Below are 15,418 nucleotides of genomic sequence, written 5' to 3' on the forward strand. Positions count from 1 at the left end.
CCACCTCCTCAATTTCCTATCCACCGACGGACGCCTTGGCCCACAGGCGTCCTTTGGCGTCCTCGGTGTTCCCCGTCCATAGGGCGATGGTGGAATGTTGGGGAATGGGAGATGAAAGTTTTTCGACACCTTTCCAAGGAATATATATATCAAAGGAGCATTCGCCCACTGAAGGTTAGCTGAAGGTTAGCTGACCCATCAGCAGGGTAGGTTGACACCTTGAAATAATAATCTACAAGAGTGCGGGGGGCAGAGCGGTAAAGCACGACATAACACTGTCTGACACTTGGTACATCATAGAGGTAGGCAATGGGGCGTGGGGCAGAGGCACTGGGGTGATGGGGCGTGGGGCAGAGGCACTGGTGTGATGGGGCGTGGGCAGAGGCACTAGGATGATGGGGTGTGGGGCAGAGGCACTGGGGTGATGGGGCGTGGGGCCGAAGCAACGAGAGGAAGCGAGGGAGGTGAAAGCTATGATAGAGGTTGCCACAATACCATGCTAGCAGGAGGAAGCAGCACACGCTGGTGGTGGAGGTCAGCTGAGGCAGATGATACGATTGGGGTTAAAGGAGGTCACTGGACGAGGTCCGTCTAGCACCAGCAACATATTCGAGATGTTCTCTCAAAGGTCAAACACGAGAACTGACCTAGACTTCCATGGCAACACACCAGGTGAGGTAGAAGGAGGACACACACACCAACTGCAGTGTGTTGTGGGTGGAGGTCAGCAGCGGAGTACCGCAGGGTTCTGTCCTGGCACCATTACTCTTCTTGATCGATGTAAATAACATGTCAGAAGGTGTAAACTTCTTTCTTAAAATGTTTGATGCAGAGGTCATGAGGGAAGTGAACAGCGACCAGGACGGCATCAGTTTACAAATGGACTTTATAGATTCCAAAGTTGGTCTGATCTATTGTTGATGAAATTCAGCCCGAGTAAATGTCAAGTAATGAGGCTGGATCACGGTGAAGGAGAACCTCACAATCAACATTATGTAGCAGGAGGTTAGCTGCAGGAATCTGTGTGAGTGTGAGAAGGACTTTGGAGTTGACATCGTCCCTGACCTATCACCAGGATTTAGCACAAGGGAATACATAAGGAGACAAACTGTCGTCTGGCAAGTATCATAGTGGTATTCGTGTATATGGATATGGCAATATTCAGGAAGCTGTTCACACCCTGCACGAAGGTAAAACCAAAAGTGTGCTTTTCAAGGCTTGGCCGCTGCCCCTACAGAGATCGACAAAGAACCAATAGAGGAGGTCCAAAGGAAGGCACCAAAGATAATACCAGAATTAAGAGAGCTGAGTTACAAAGAAAGGCCGGATGCTTAAATGTACCCACCGTGGAAGAGAAAAGAGTAAGAAATGAGCTGATCATGGTCAGTTCTTCGAAAGTAACATAGACACAACAAACAGAGAACGTAACATAAAGATGAACTTGTTAGAAAGTATTACAGAGGTAATTGTATAGTGTTGGTAGGTGTAGCAGATGAATGGAACGAACGAAACACGTGGACAACACATGCAAGTTGCCATAGTGGAGATATGGGCCCACCAGTGTAACTCCCTCCCTCCTTGTGTAGCACCTTCCTCCCTCCTTGTGTAGCACCTTCCTCCCTCCTTATGTAGCACCTTCCTCCCTCCTTGTGTAGCACATCCCTCCCTCCTTGTGTAGCACCTTCCTTCCTCCTTGTGTAGCACCTTCCTCCCTCCTTGTGTGGTAAGAGCACTTGTTGTCGTATTAATAAAAGAGAAAACCTGACACCAACACTCCCTCCTGCTCCACCACACCTGCTCTTGTGTCCTACCATCACACTAACCACCACCCTCACCACCACAGTAACCACCATCCTCACCACCACAGTAACCACCATCCTCACCACCACAGTAACCACCACCCTCACCACCACAGTAACCACCACCCTCACCACCACAGTAACCACCACCTTCACCACCACAGTAACCACCACCCTCACCACCACAGTAACCACCACCCTCACCACCACAGTAACCACCATCCTCACCACCACAGTAACCACCACCCTCACCACCACAGTAACCACCACCTTCACCACCACAGTAACCACCATCCTCACCACCACAGTAACCACCACCTTCACCACCACAGTAACCACCACCCTCACCACCACAGTAACCACCACCTTCACCACCACAGTAACCACCACCCTCACCACCACAGTAACCACCACCCTCACCACCACAGTAACCACCACCCTCACCACCACAGTAACCACCACCTTCACCACCACAGTAACCACCATCCTCACCACCACAGTAACCACCATCCTCACCACCACAGTAACCACCACCCTCACCACCACAGTAACCACCACCTTCACCACCACAGTAACCACCACCCTCACCACCACAGTCATCACCACCCTCACCACCACAGTAACCACCACCTTCACCACCACAGTAACCACCACCTTCACCACCACAGTAACCACCACCCTCACCACCACAGTAACCACCACCTTCACCACCACAGTAACCACCACCTTCACCACCACAGTAACCACCACCTTCACCACCACAGTAACCACCACCTTCAACACCACAGTAACCACCACCTTCACCACCACAGTAACCACCACCCTCACCACCACAGTAACCACCACCCTCACCACCACAGTAACCACCACCCTCACCACCACAGTAACCACCATCCTCACCACCACAGTAACCACCACCCTCACCACCACAGTAACCACCATCCTCACCACCACAGTAACCACCACCCTCACCACCACAGTAACCACCATCCTCACCACCACAGTCATCACCAATACACAATGCCTATGAAACCTCCTACTTGGCCTGCCAATACTGGACACCATACATACTACTGTAGATTTCACCACAGTATACCACAAAGCACGGCGTTGTCCACCACACATCGTGAGAGCTTCACCACAGCTAGGGGCAAACACAGGCAAGTTACATACATACCCGAGCAATGGTGCCTGAAGGAGGCTGCTAACCAATGACCGGAGCTCGTAACACCTGATCCGTGGAGAAGCGGCCGCCCCACGCGTCCTAACCCTCCATGCTACACCAAGTGGCACGTTACAAACTCGCATGATTGTTGACATTTGCCACTACCAGGATGTTGACGCATGAAGACCAAGTTCAAGGACAAGTCTGTGACATCTTTTTGTCGTATCTGTGACCTACCAGTTTCTTGTTTTGGTGTAATGGCCACCTGACAGTGTAGAGTTGTCAGATCTACCAGTATACATACATACATACATACATACATACATACATGCCACCACTGGTGTGTGTTATCATAAGATGATCAGCGTCATGATGACATGCACCAAGCCGCCCGCCTCCAGGCTACGGGGACGTCTTGCTCCGCCTCCCGCTCTCATGTGCTACCTGCTCCAGTGAGGTAAACCGGACGGATCCTGAGGGAGCCCAGCAAACCTCTGGTTAACGATGAGGAATCCCTGTGAGGCCATCTACAGCCTTGATGGTTACGTTTCATGATATCCCCCCCCCCCCGGCCCTCAGTGCCAGATGCACCCACCTGCTGCTGACATTGCCTCCCCCGGCCCCACATACTAGTCCTTCGCCCTCCACCACCACTACACTTACTGCCGTGAGGACTTGTGCTCTCCTCCTCAGGTCACAAAGGACCTGTGGACACAGCTACAGGTCACGAAGGACTTGTGGATACAGCTGCAGGTCACGAAGGACCTGTGGATACACCTGCAGGTGGTCACGAGGGACCTGTGGATACAGCTACAGGTCACGAGGGACCTCGTACCCTCCACTACTTTTGCTATCACTGATTTATCATGCTTTACTCTCTCTCTCTCTCTCTCTCTCTCTCTCTCTCTCTCTCTCTCTCTCTCTCTCTCTCTCTCTCTCTCTCTCTCTCTCTTTGAGATTCTCATGGTAAGTACTTGTACATAATTAATTATTCCCTTTCCTCACCCTCACCCCCGTCACACATGACTGCCTAGGAAGACGCTTGTTAACCATCAAGATTAAAACGCATTGTTATGGAGAGTTTGCTGGGTCACCATGACGTTGCAGGCCTAGTTTTTTTCCATTACGGAACAATAGCGTTACAGAGGCAGCGTTACTACCGTCAATCCCGCAGTTATAATGGCGCTAGAATGAAGTCACATGTATGTCGGTACAGCAGGTGAGAGTCAGCAGTCACATGTATGTCGGTACAGCAGGTGAGAGTCAGCAGTCACATGTATGTCGGTACAGCAGGTGAGAGTCAGCAGTCACATGTATGTCGGTACAGCAGGTGAGAGTCAGCAGTCACATGTATGTCGGTACAGCAGGTGAGAGTCAGCAGTCACATGTATGTCGGTACAGCAGGTGAGAGTCAGCAGTCACATGTATGTCGGTACAGCAGGTGAGAGTCAGCAGTCATATGTATGTCGGTAGTGCGCTACACACATCAGAAGAACCTACGTCATGCTTCCATTTACTGCCCGGAATTGTTCTGCTCAAGTTGTAATGCTCTCTCTCTCTCTCTCTCTCTCTCTCTCTCTCTCTCTCTCTCTCTCTCTCTCTCTCTCTCTCTCTCTCTCTCTCGTGCGAGTCTGGTTCACGTGGAGTATCACCACAAGGGCCACTGGTGCCTCTGCAATGGTGTCATCTCGGTTGGGGCGTCTTGACTTCCCAGTCAGGTGCTGGACCCTACTTGCCTCCTCCTCCTCCTGGTACTGCCTCGTACACTCCTACAGAACTGACGTGATTCTTGTAACACTTGCAGAACTGACGTGATTCTTGTAACACTTGCAGAACTGACGTGATTCTTGTAACACTTGCAGAACTGACGTGATTCTTGTAACACTTGCAGAACTGACGTGGTTCTTGTAACACTTGCAGAACTGACGTGATTCTTGTAACACTTGCAGAACTGACGTGATTCTTGTAACACTTGCAGAACTGACGTGGTTCTTGCAATAGTCTCAGAGAACTGAAGTGGCTGAGATTAGTTTCAAAACAGACGTGATTGTGAGAAGTATCACATAATTCAACTGGTTGTACGAAAATTCTTAGAAAATTGATGTGTTTGGGGGAATGTTGTCAGTAAATTGACGTGGATTTGGGAACGTTCTCTGAGAATTAACGTGGTTGTGGGAAAGCTGGTATAGAAGTGAAGTTTTTTCTGTCGAGTGAGCGGGAGAGCACGGCAGCAGATGCCCTTGTGAAGCCAGTGAGCGGGAGAGCACGGCAGCAGATGCCCCTGTGAAGCTCTGGTGGCAAGATGAAAAGAGAAGTGTGAGCTTCAGCAAGACTCCGCTGGCGTTTGTCGACAGATTCTTCAAGGTTGAGGTGGACTGATGAAAGAAGAGAATTCTATAGATTGGCTGCTCCACGGAAATATAGATATTATGACATTGTGGGAACATCTTAGAAAACATGATGAGGGTTGGGGGAAGCCATCCATCATATGCATGTGCAGCAGGTCATGAGGCGTCTTCCTGTATTATAACATCTGCCGAGATATCTTCACCAGACCAGCTAGTGGCGTTGCGCTGTTCTTTAGTGTCGCCTTGTCAGCTGTCAATCGCTGTCTGTTCCTTTCGGGATCCAGCTGCAGGAGGGTCAGCTGGCTTATACCGCGCCACAGCTGCAGGAGGGTCAGCTGGCTCATACCATACCACAAAGAATCGTTCATGCAGCCGCAGGTCACTGCTCAGCACCGCGACCATCTGCTGGGTGTGGGCCATCTGCTGGTTGTGGAACTAGTGGGAGAGCAACCTTGCTGGTCTCACGTCGGGTCGTCCAATTATCTGGAACATTTGATGTCACCACATGGAACGTTCGGGCTAGCCACCAGGAACGTGTCACTGGGAGGACAGTGTGCGACCCGCTCAAGCTGTGGTCCGTGAGTGAGGAGGAACGACACTTTCACAAGTTGCCACAAGGAGGATCCCTTCCCTGCGACCTCTGCCTAACACTTGGGGTCCCATCCACCACCGGTCAGCCAGGTACGTGGGACGATGGTTTAGGCGGGTCTCCACTCTGACACTTGACACAAAAGTTATGACTTCGTTAACATATGACCACACACTGGACTACCCTACCTCACACCGGGAGATATGCTCTGTACTCCTCCTCTCACTAGTGATGTACTCCTCCTCTCACTAGTGATGTACTCCTCTCACTAGTGATGTACTCCTCCTCTCACTAGTGATGTACCCTCTGTATTCCATCAGATGTTAATCTATTAGTAAACTTCTTGGTGATATCAACACATCAGTTATATTTCTTACCCAAGTCGTATTCCCAATCATTCTGCCGCAGTAGCTGGTGTTGTAACATCCCTCCCAATCATTCTGCCGCAGTAGCTGGTGTTGTAAGATCCCTCCCAATCATTCTGCCGCAGTAGCTGGTGTTGTAACATCCCTCCCAATCATTCTGCCGCAGTAGCTGGTGTTGTAACATCCCTCCCAATCATTCTGCCGCAGTAGCTGGTGTTGTAAGATCCCTCCCAATCATTCTGCCGCAGTAGCTGGTGTTGTAACATCCCTCCCAATCATTCTGCCGCTGTAGCTGGTGTTGTAACATCCCTCCCAATCATTCTGCCGCAGTAGCTGGTGTTGTAACATCCCTCCCAATCATTCTGCCGCAGTAGCTGGTGTTGTAACATCCCTCCCAATCATTCTGCCGCTGTAGCTGGTGTTGTAACATCCCTCCCAATCATTCTGCCGCTGTAGCTGGTGTTGTAACATCCCTCCCAATCATTCTGCCGCAGTAGCTGGTGTTGTAACATCCCTCCCAATCATTTAGTCTTCCTCTCCTTTCCACAGTGAGGTAACCTTTGACCCACCTACACCTTCATGATGGGAACCAGTTCTACAAATTAGTGTCGTGAGTCCTGTTCCAGTCAGCCATGATAGTCTGATAACCAGTGTTGCTATCTTAACCTCACGTCCAGACTGTTCCAGTCAGCCATCACCATGATAGTCTGATAACCAGTGTTGCTATCTTAACCTCACGTCCAGACTGTTCCCATCACTTCCACTCACCAACACGAGTCACACATCAGATAAGATCAAGCCTCAAAAGTTATAATCACCACTGGTCTGTTAGTATCATCTGCATCACGTTAACAACATACATACCTATTGATATCGCCTGCATCATGTTAACAATATACATAACCTATTGATATCATCTGCATCATGTTAACATACATAACCTATTGATATCATCTGCATCATGTTAACATACATAACCTATTGATATCATCTGCATCATGTTAACAACATACATAACCTATTGATATCGCCTGCATCATGTTAACATACATAACCTATTGATATCACCTGCATCATGTTAACATACATAACCTATTGATATCATCTGCATCATGTTAACATACATAACCTATTGATATCATCTGCATCATGTTAACAACATACATAACCTATTGATATCATCTGCATCATGTTAACAACATACATAACCTATTGATATCATCTGCATCATGTTAACAACATACATAACCTATTGATATCATCTGCATCATGTTAACATACATAACCTATTGATATCATCTGCATCATGTTAACAACATACATAACCTATTGATATCATCTGCATCATGTTAACATACATAACCTATTGATATCATCTGCATCATGTTAACAACATACATAACCTATTGATATCGCCTGCATAATGTTAACATACATAACCTATTGATATCATCTGCATCATGTTAACAACATACATAACCTATTGATATCATCTGCATCATGTTAGCATACATAACCTATTGATATCATCTGCATCATGTTAACAACATACATAACCTATTGATATCATCTGCATCATGTTAACAACATACATAACCTATTGATATCATCTGCATCATGTTAACATACATAACCTATTGATATCATCTGCATCATGTTAACATACATAACCTATTGATATCATCTGCATCATGTTAACATACATAACCTATTGATATCATCTGCATCATGTTAACATACATAACCTATTGATATCATCTGCATCATGTTAACAACATACATAACCTATTGATATCATCTGCATCATGTTAACATACATAACCTATTGATATCATCTGCATCATGTTAACAACATACATAACCTGTTAAGTTATATTCATCAGAAGGTTAAGATGTGAGGGAGCCAGCCAGCTACCCCCTCGTGACCAGGTACTGCCCTACCTGTGAACACATCCTCCACATCATCATCTCATAATATCTCTCATCACACACCTAAGCCACGTTCCCCCTCACCTGCGATAGCATCATGGAGGCCTCGCAAGACAATTTCACAATGCCACTGTGCCATAGACTGGGTCAGACACTTGCAGTAAACCAGGTCAGGTAAAATATATTATCATTATGATGCCCGGGGTTAAGTGATGACCTACAATGTCATGCGGGAGAAGTGCCCACCACAGAGGTCAGTCAACCCATGTGTGAGGGGAGGGACGGGCGGGGACGACTCTCACAGCGTGACTCGGAACTCATGCGAGCCACGACTCCCTTCCTGATGCTCAGCAAAAACAATGTGAGGTAATCTAGACTGGTTGGCTGCCGGCGTGAACGCTGAAGATGACCAGGGAGGAACCGAGAGCTATGCCTACGTTCATACGGGAGGGATCTGAGGCTGTGGCTGGGTACGTGAGGGAGGGACCCGAGGCTGTGTACATGATACAAAGACACATAACAGAGGAATGCCATGGTTAGTAGTGGATTCAGTGATGTGTCAACAAAATAAAAGAATGTTACAAATGTAGAAAAATCATACCTCCTGAATTCAGTAATCAAACAAAGATGCACAACAAGAAACATGCACGCATGGAGCCAGGGAGAGCAAGAAGACGTACACACATGCAGCTAGGGAGAGCGAGAAGACGTACACACATGCAGCTAGGGAGAGCGAGAAGACGTACACACATGCAGCTAGGGAGAGCGAGAAGACGTACACACATGCAGCTAGGGAGAGCGAGAAGACGTACACACATGCAGCTAGGGAGAGCGAGAAGACGTACACACATGCAGCTAGGGAGAGCAAGAAGACGTACACACACCTGCCTGACACCTAGGGAGTCTGGCAACAGAGCAAAATAGAACAATAACATGAAGTCAGAAGGACTGCGGATTAGGCAGGTGAGCCAGAGGCAGATGGGGAGTCGGGGAGGTGTGAGGAGTGGCGGTAGCCGGGGGTCCCGCCTGCAGGGGAAGACCTCGCCAGTCTGAACCTGGACGCCACACACACTCACCAGCTGGGTCACAAGTGGTGGCAGCCAGCAAGACTGCTACCAAGAGAGAGAGAGAGAGAGAGAGAGAGAGAGAGAGAGAGTACATAAATTGTGTCTGTCTTGCTTGAAGGAATGTATGATGACTGATGCAACCATCCTAGTGAAAGCATCGTAAGGCACAGGCTAAGCCCCAAGTGTACCCCTTATTCAGTATCATTACTCTCTCTCTCTCTCTCTCTCTCTCTCTCTCTCTCTCTCTCTCTCTCTCTCTCTCTCTCTCTCTCAGCCCATGAAGGAGGTATACCTTAGAAACACTTTCACTGAGACCATCCGTGGAAAGCCTGACCCCAACAACTCGCAACCCTCACACAACCCTCACAGTGCGCAGGACGCCGACCTTACGTACCCTCACAGTGCGCAGGACGCCGACCTTACGTACCCTCACAGTGGGCAGGACGCCGACCTTACGTACCCTCACAGTGGGCAGGACGCCGACCTTACGTACCCTCACAGTGCGCAGGACGCCGACCTTACGTACCCTCACAGTGCGCAGGACGCCGACCTTACGTACCCTCACAGTGCGCAGGACGCCGACCTTACGTACCCTCACAGTGGGCAGGATGCCGACCTTACGTACCCTCACAGTGCGCAGGACGCCGACCTTACGTACCCTCACAGTGCGCAGGACGCCGACCTTACGTACCCTCACAGTGGGCAGGACGTCGACCTTACGTACCCTCACAGTGGGCAGGACGCCGACCTTACGTACCCTCACAGTGGGCAGGACGCCGACCTTACGTACCCTCACAGTGAGCAGGACGCCGACCTTACGTACCCTCACAGTGCGCAGGACGCCGACCTTACGTACCCTCACAGTGGGCAGGACGCCGACCTTACGTACCCTCACAGTGGGCAGGACGCCGACCTTACGTACCCTCACAGTGAGCAGGACCCAGACCTTGCGGACCCTCACAGTGATCAGGACCCAGATCCTGAAGGCCTCTCACACTAAGCACAACCTCCACGCTCTCCCCCTCACTCTGAGTATGACACGCTCCTTCATCTCCTCACATTTTGTATGAGTCGAGATGGTACCAAGCTATGCACAACCATGGACCACTGTACCATGCCATAACCAGTATTTGTACCACCATGGACCACTGTACCGTACCATAACCAGTTATGTACCACCATGGACCACTGTACCGTACCATAACCAGTTATATACCACCATGGACCACTGTATCGTACCATAACTAGTTATGTACCACTATGGACCACTGTATCGTACCATAATCAGTTATGTACCACCATGAATCACTGTACCGCACCATAACCAGTTATGTACCACCATGGACCACTGTATCGTACCATAATCAGTTTTTTACCATCATGAACCAGTGTACCGCATCATAACCAGTTATGTAACGCCATGGACCATTGTGCCGTATCATAAAAAACGACAGTGAATGATATCACAGCGAGTACCACAAGACTGAGTTGCAGAAGGTAAACAACATCCACGTGAGGACAGCAAACAACATCTACGTGAGGACAGTAAAAAACATCCACGTGAGGACAGTAAACAACATTCACGTGAGAAAAGTAAACAACAATCACGTGAGGACAGTAAACAACATCTACGTACGTGAGGACAGTAAACAAAATTTACGTGACAGTAAACATCTACGTTGGGACAGTAAACACCATCTACGTAGAACAATAAACAACATTCACGTGAGAACAGTAAACAACATCTACGTGAGGACAGTAAACAACACCCACGTGAGGACAGTAAACAACATCCAAGTGAGGACAGTAAACAACATCTACGTAGAACAATAAACAACATTCACGTGAGAACAGTAAACAACATCTACGTGAGAACGGTAAACAACATCTACGTGAGAACAGTAAACAACATCTACGTGAGAACAATAAACAACATCTACGTGAGAACAGTAAACAACATCTACGTGAGGACAGTAAACAACATCCACGTGGGGACAGTAAACAACATCTACGTGAGAACAATAAAAACATCCACGTGAGAACAGTAAACAACATCCACGTGAGAACAGTAAACAACATCTACGTGAGGACAGTAAACAACACCCACGTGAGGACAGTAAACAACATCCAAGTGAGGACAGTAAACAACATCTACGTAGAACAATAAACAACATCTACGTGAGGACAGTAAACAACATCCACGTGGGGACAGTAAACAACATCTACGTGAGAACAGTAAACAACATCTACGTGAGGACAGTAAACAACATCCAAGTGAGGACAGTAAACAACATCTACGTGAGAACAATAAAAACATCCACGTGAGAACAGTAAACAACATCCACGTGAGAACAGTAAACAACATCTACGTGAGGACAGTAAACAACACCCACGTGAGGACAGTAAACAACATCCAAGTGAGGACAGTAAACAACATCTACGTAGAACAATAAACAACATCTACGTGAGGACAGTAAACAACATCCACGTGGGGACAGTAAACAACATCTACGTGAGAACAGTAAACAACATCTACGTGAGGACAGTAAACAACATCCAAGTGAGGACAGTAAACAACATCTACGTGAGAACAATAAAAACATCCACGTGAGAACAGTAAACAACATCCACGTGAGAACAGTAAACAACATCTACGTGAGGACAGTAAACAACACCCACGTGAGGACAGTAAACAACATCCAAGTGAGGACAGTAAACAACATCTACGTAGAACAATAAACAACATCTACGTGAGGACAGTAAACAACATCCACGTGGGGACAGTAAACAACATCTACGTGAGAACAGTAAACAACATCTACGTGAGAAAGGTAAACAACATCTACGTGAGAACAATAAACAACATCTACGTGAGAACAGTAAACAACATCTACGTGAGGACAGTAAACAACATCCACTTCAGGACAGTAAATAAAGCTCGGGCACAGACAGTAAACAGTATCCACGTGCAGAATATAACACGTGCGTCAGAGCAGCAGGTCAGTGTGTGAGCAGCGTCCATCATGGTCGGCATTTCCTTGTGTGATGTAACGGTTCTCGAGATCTGCTCAGAAAAAGATCATTCTGGAGCCTTGGATGGACCGGCTACAAAAAGGTCAACAAATCGTAGAAAAAGCTCAGGCTCTCGCTATCTTGCGTCAACATTGGTGGGTGGTGCAGAGAGTCTCCTACTGTGGTTCCTGCGTCATGCTCATTCCACCTCATTTGTTCCATTGATTCTCTGTTTCTTGTGTGAATGGTTTAACACGTCACGTTCTGTGCTTGGTTTAACGTCACCCTAGTAGGTTTACAGTTAGTATGCATAGGTCTCTTGTGTTCAGGACGGTTGGTTTAATGTTTTATCAGAAACAGTTTATTTCAGGGTGAGGCAGGACCTGCCAGTACAGTGATCATCTCAAGACCCTCATAAAACTCATCATTATCTCCCTCTCTCTTACAGGCTCTCACACTCTGATCAAACTTGCTCCTCCGTCAGGTAGGTCCTAATTGAGTTATGTCACCATAAAGCAAGAAACCCTTAAGGAAGGTCACCTTCAGGCAGCTCCTGCTTCAGGAAAGTTTCATCCAGGAAGCCCCTTCAGGCAGGTCTTCCCTGAGGAAGGTTTCCTCCAGGTAGATTTCTCCTTCAAGTAAGTTTCCTCCAAGTAAGTCTTTCTTCAGATGAATATTCTCCAGGGAGGTCCTCCTTCAGGTATGTCCCTTTCAAGCAAGTCCTTCTTGAGTTATGAATGCTTGGAAAAACTTGGTCCATTACTGGGTGAGCCAGCCATATGTCCAAATCTATTCTTATCTATATCTTTCCTCTTCCGCCGACACTTCTCTTACCCTCTCTCTATGTTACTTTTTTTCTTATCTTTTTGTGTATGTCACGGGTCCTTCCCTCTTGATGTGTGCCTGAGTCGCCGTGTTCAGGTTGGGTTACATCCTCTGCCCTAATCTATACGCCTCTTTCTCCGCACGTTCCTCACACGTTCTGTTGCACTTCTCTGTAATCCTTCCCATTACCTTCCCTCTTTTGTCACCTCTCCCCTGCTCTCCTTCCCTCTGCTACCATTCTCTAGCACCAGCTCTATTGACATACATCACCGTAGGTAAAGGGCACCAGCAGGCCCAAGGCTTCAGTCCCCAGGCTCGCCTACAATCGCCAGGCCCATCCACAGCCATCAGGCCCCTTCCTGCATCTTATCCCAAAACCCACACAAAAATATGACTTAGTTCAGAGTACATCAATTTCTTGCCACTATATATTCTCTCTAACAGCGTCCTGAATCTTTATTGTGTGAATGGATTTATACGGCACAGGTTTTTTATATGGACTACGATATACTTATTTTCCTACATCATACTTACGAGAAGCATGAAAGACATTTTCGTTTGGCAAGACCAGGCGGACTTGAAAGTGGAGCAAGACAATAAAGGAACGATATCAAACGTTACACGAACTGCTCCCGCCAGACCGTAGTGTCATTTAGCTGTTAAGACGGCGGCAAGTAACAGTGTTGTGGCGACTAGTGAAGGAGAGAGTGTACCTCTCCGGATCACCAGTCTAATACTTGTACTGCCAGGAGTAAACACTGTATGTCATGCTTAGAACAACAAAAACAACTGTATAAGTGCCAAATTATGTAGCAACAACAGCAGCAGGAATGTAGCAGTAACAGTACCAGGTAACGAAGGTCAGTCTGAATACGTTTACAAAAATTCAGTTATAATCAACATTAGAGTTACTGAGACATACAGAACCAACACGGGGCTGCTAATAGGCAGTGGCCTGGTCACTACAACTCCTTAAAAAAAAAAATAACTGTCGTAAACCTTCAGACAAATGTCATGTGGACTAACCAACAACACATGTTTACGTCATATCTTACTAATGCACAATTCATGTGTAGAACTCAGTAGAGAGGAGTGTGTGTGTATACTTACTGTAGAGCAAGGTAGGTGTGGGTCGCTGGGTAGTTACCGGGCAGGAGTGGTGGAGTGGATTGTGGTAGACGTCCAGTACTCACCAGTCAGGTCGCACAGGTACTGGGAGGGCAGGAAGGCGACCAAGACCAGAGGTGTGTGCGCTGTGAAAAGGCATCCAGTGCACAGTGACTGGTGAGAGGACCTAGTACCTGGGAAGGTGCACAGACAGAACTTGCTGCCTCTACGGCGGCCAGCACCGTACTGCCCACCTCCCCGCTCCCGCACATGACTGAACTCGCACCACGGACACGCCCACCACGTGCACCTATCACGGACACACCCACAACGTGCACCGAACAAGAGTTATTCTGAGTGGCAGAATTCGCTATATTTTCTATCCCTTGTACATGAGGAAGTCTGTTGACCAGAACTGAACAGCTTATTGTAAGTGATGGCTGAGCAGGAGGTGGTAAAGTGATGGTTGAGCAGGAGGTGGTAAATTGATGGTTGAGCAGGAGGTGGTAAAGTGATGGTTGAGCAGGAGGTGGTAAAGTGATGGTTGAGCAGGAGGTGGTAAAGTGATGGTTGAGCAGGAGGTGGTAAAGTGATGGTTGAGCAGGAGGTGGTAAAGTGATGGTTGAGCAGGAGGTGGTAAAGTGATGGTTGAGCAGGAGGTGGTAAAGTGATGGTTGAGCAGGAGGTGGTAAAGTGATGGTTGAGCAGGAGGTGGTAAAGTGATGGTTGAGCAGGAGGTGGTAAAGTGATGGTTGAGCAGGAGGTGGTAAAGTGATGGTTGAGCAGGAGGTGGTAAAGTGATGGTTGAGCAGGAGGTGGTAAAGTGATGGTTGAGCAGGAGGTGGTAAAGTGATGGTTGAGCAGGAGGTGGTAAAGTGATGGTTGAGCAGGAGGTGGTAAAGTGATGGTTGAGCAGGAGGTGGTAAAGTGATGGTTGAGCAGGAGGTGGTAAAGTGATGGTTTCGTTGTATAGTTGATATTCTTAAGTATAAACTGAACATTCTGCTTGGTTCATTATAAGGAGGTCGCCGTTGTCTTGCAATTATTTTGTCGTTATTGATCATTGGTAACATCTGTTTCATGTTATTGATCATTGGTAACATCTGTTTCATGTTATTGATCATTGGTAACATCTGTTTCATGTTATTGATCATTGGTAACATCTGTTTCATGTTATTGATCATTGGTAACGTCTGTTTCATGTTATTGATC

General features: G+C 47.6%; 1 protein-coding gene across 3 annotated transcripts in view; it reads right to left on the bottom strand.

Moving 5' to 3' along the window:
• Positions 1-14,450, bottom strand: part of LOC139752221 (uncharacterized) — a 50,458-nt gene extending 36,008 nt beyond the window's left edge. Inside the window, exon 1 of one of the 3 annotated variants that reach the window (XM_071668233.1) lies at positions 14,293-14,450. The gene's annotated coding sequence lies outside the window, so the exon portion shown is untranslated. Of the gene's footprint in view, positions 1-2,976; positions 3,517-14,209 lie in introns of those variants that run through there. The other 2 variants (XM_071668232.1, XM_071668234.1) reach the window with 2 other exon arrangements.
• Between the last annotated feature and the right edge of the window lie 968 nt (positions 14,451-15,418).

The sequence above is a fragment of the Panulirus ornatus genome, chromosome 12, assembly GCF_036320965.1.
Source record: "Panulirus ornatus isolate Po-2019 chromosome 12, ASM3632096v1, whole genome shotgun sequence".
NCBI lineage: Eukaryota > Metazoa > Arthropoda > Malacostraca > Decapoda > Palinuridae > Panulirus > Panulirus ornatus.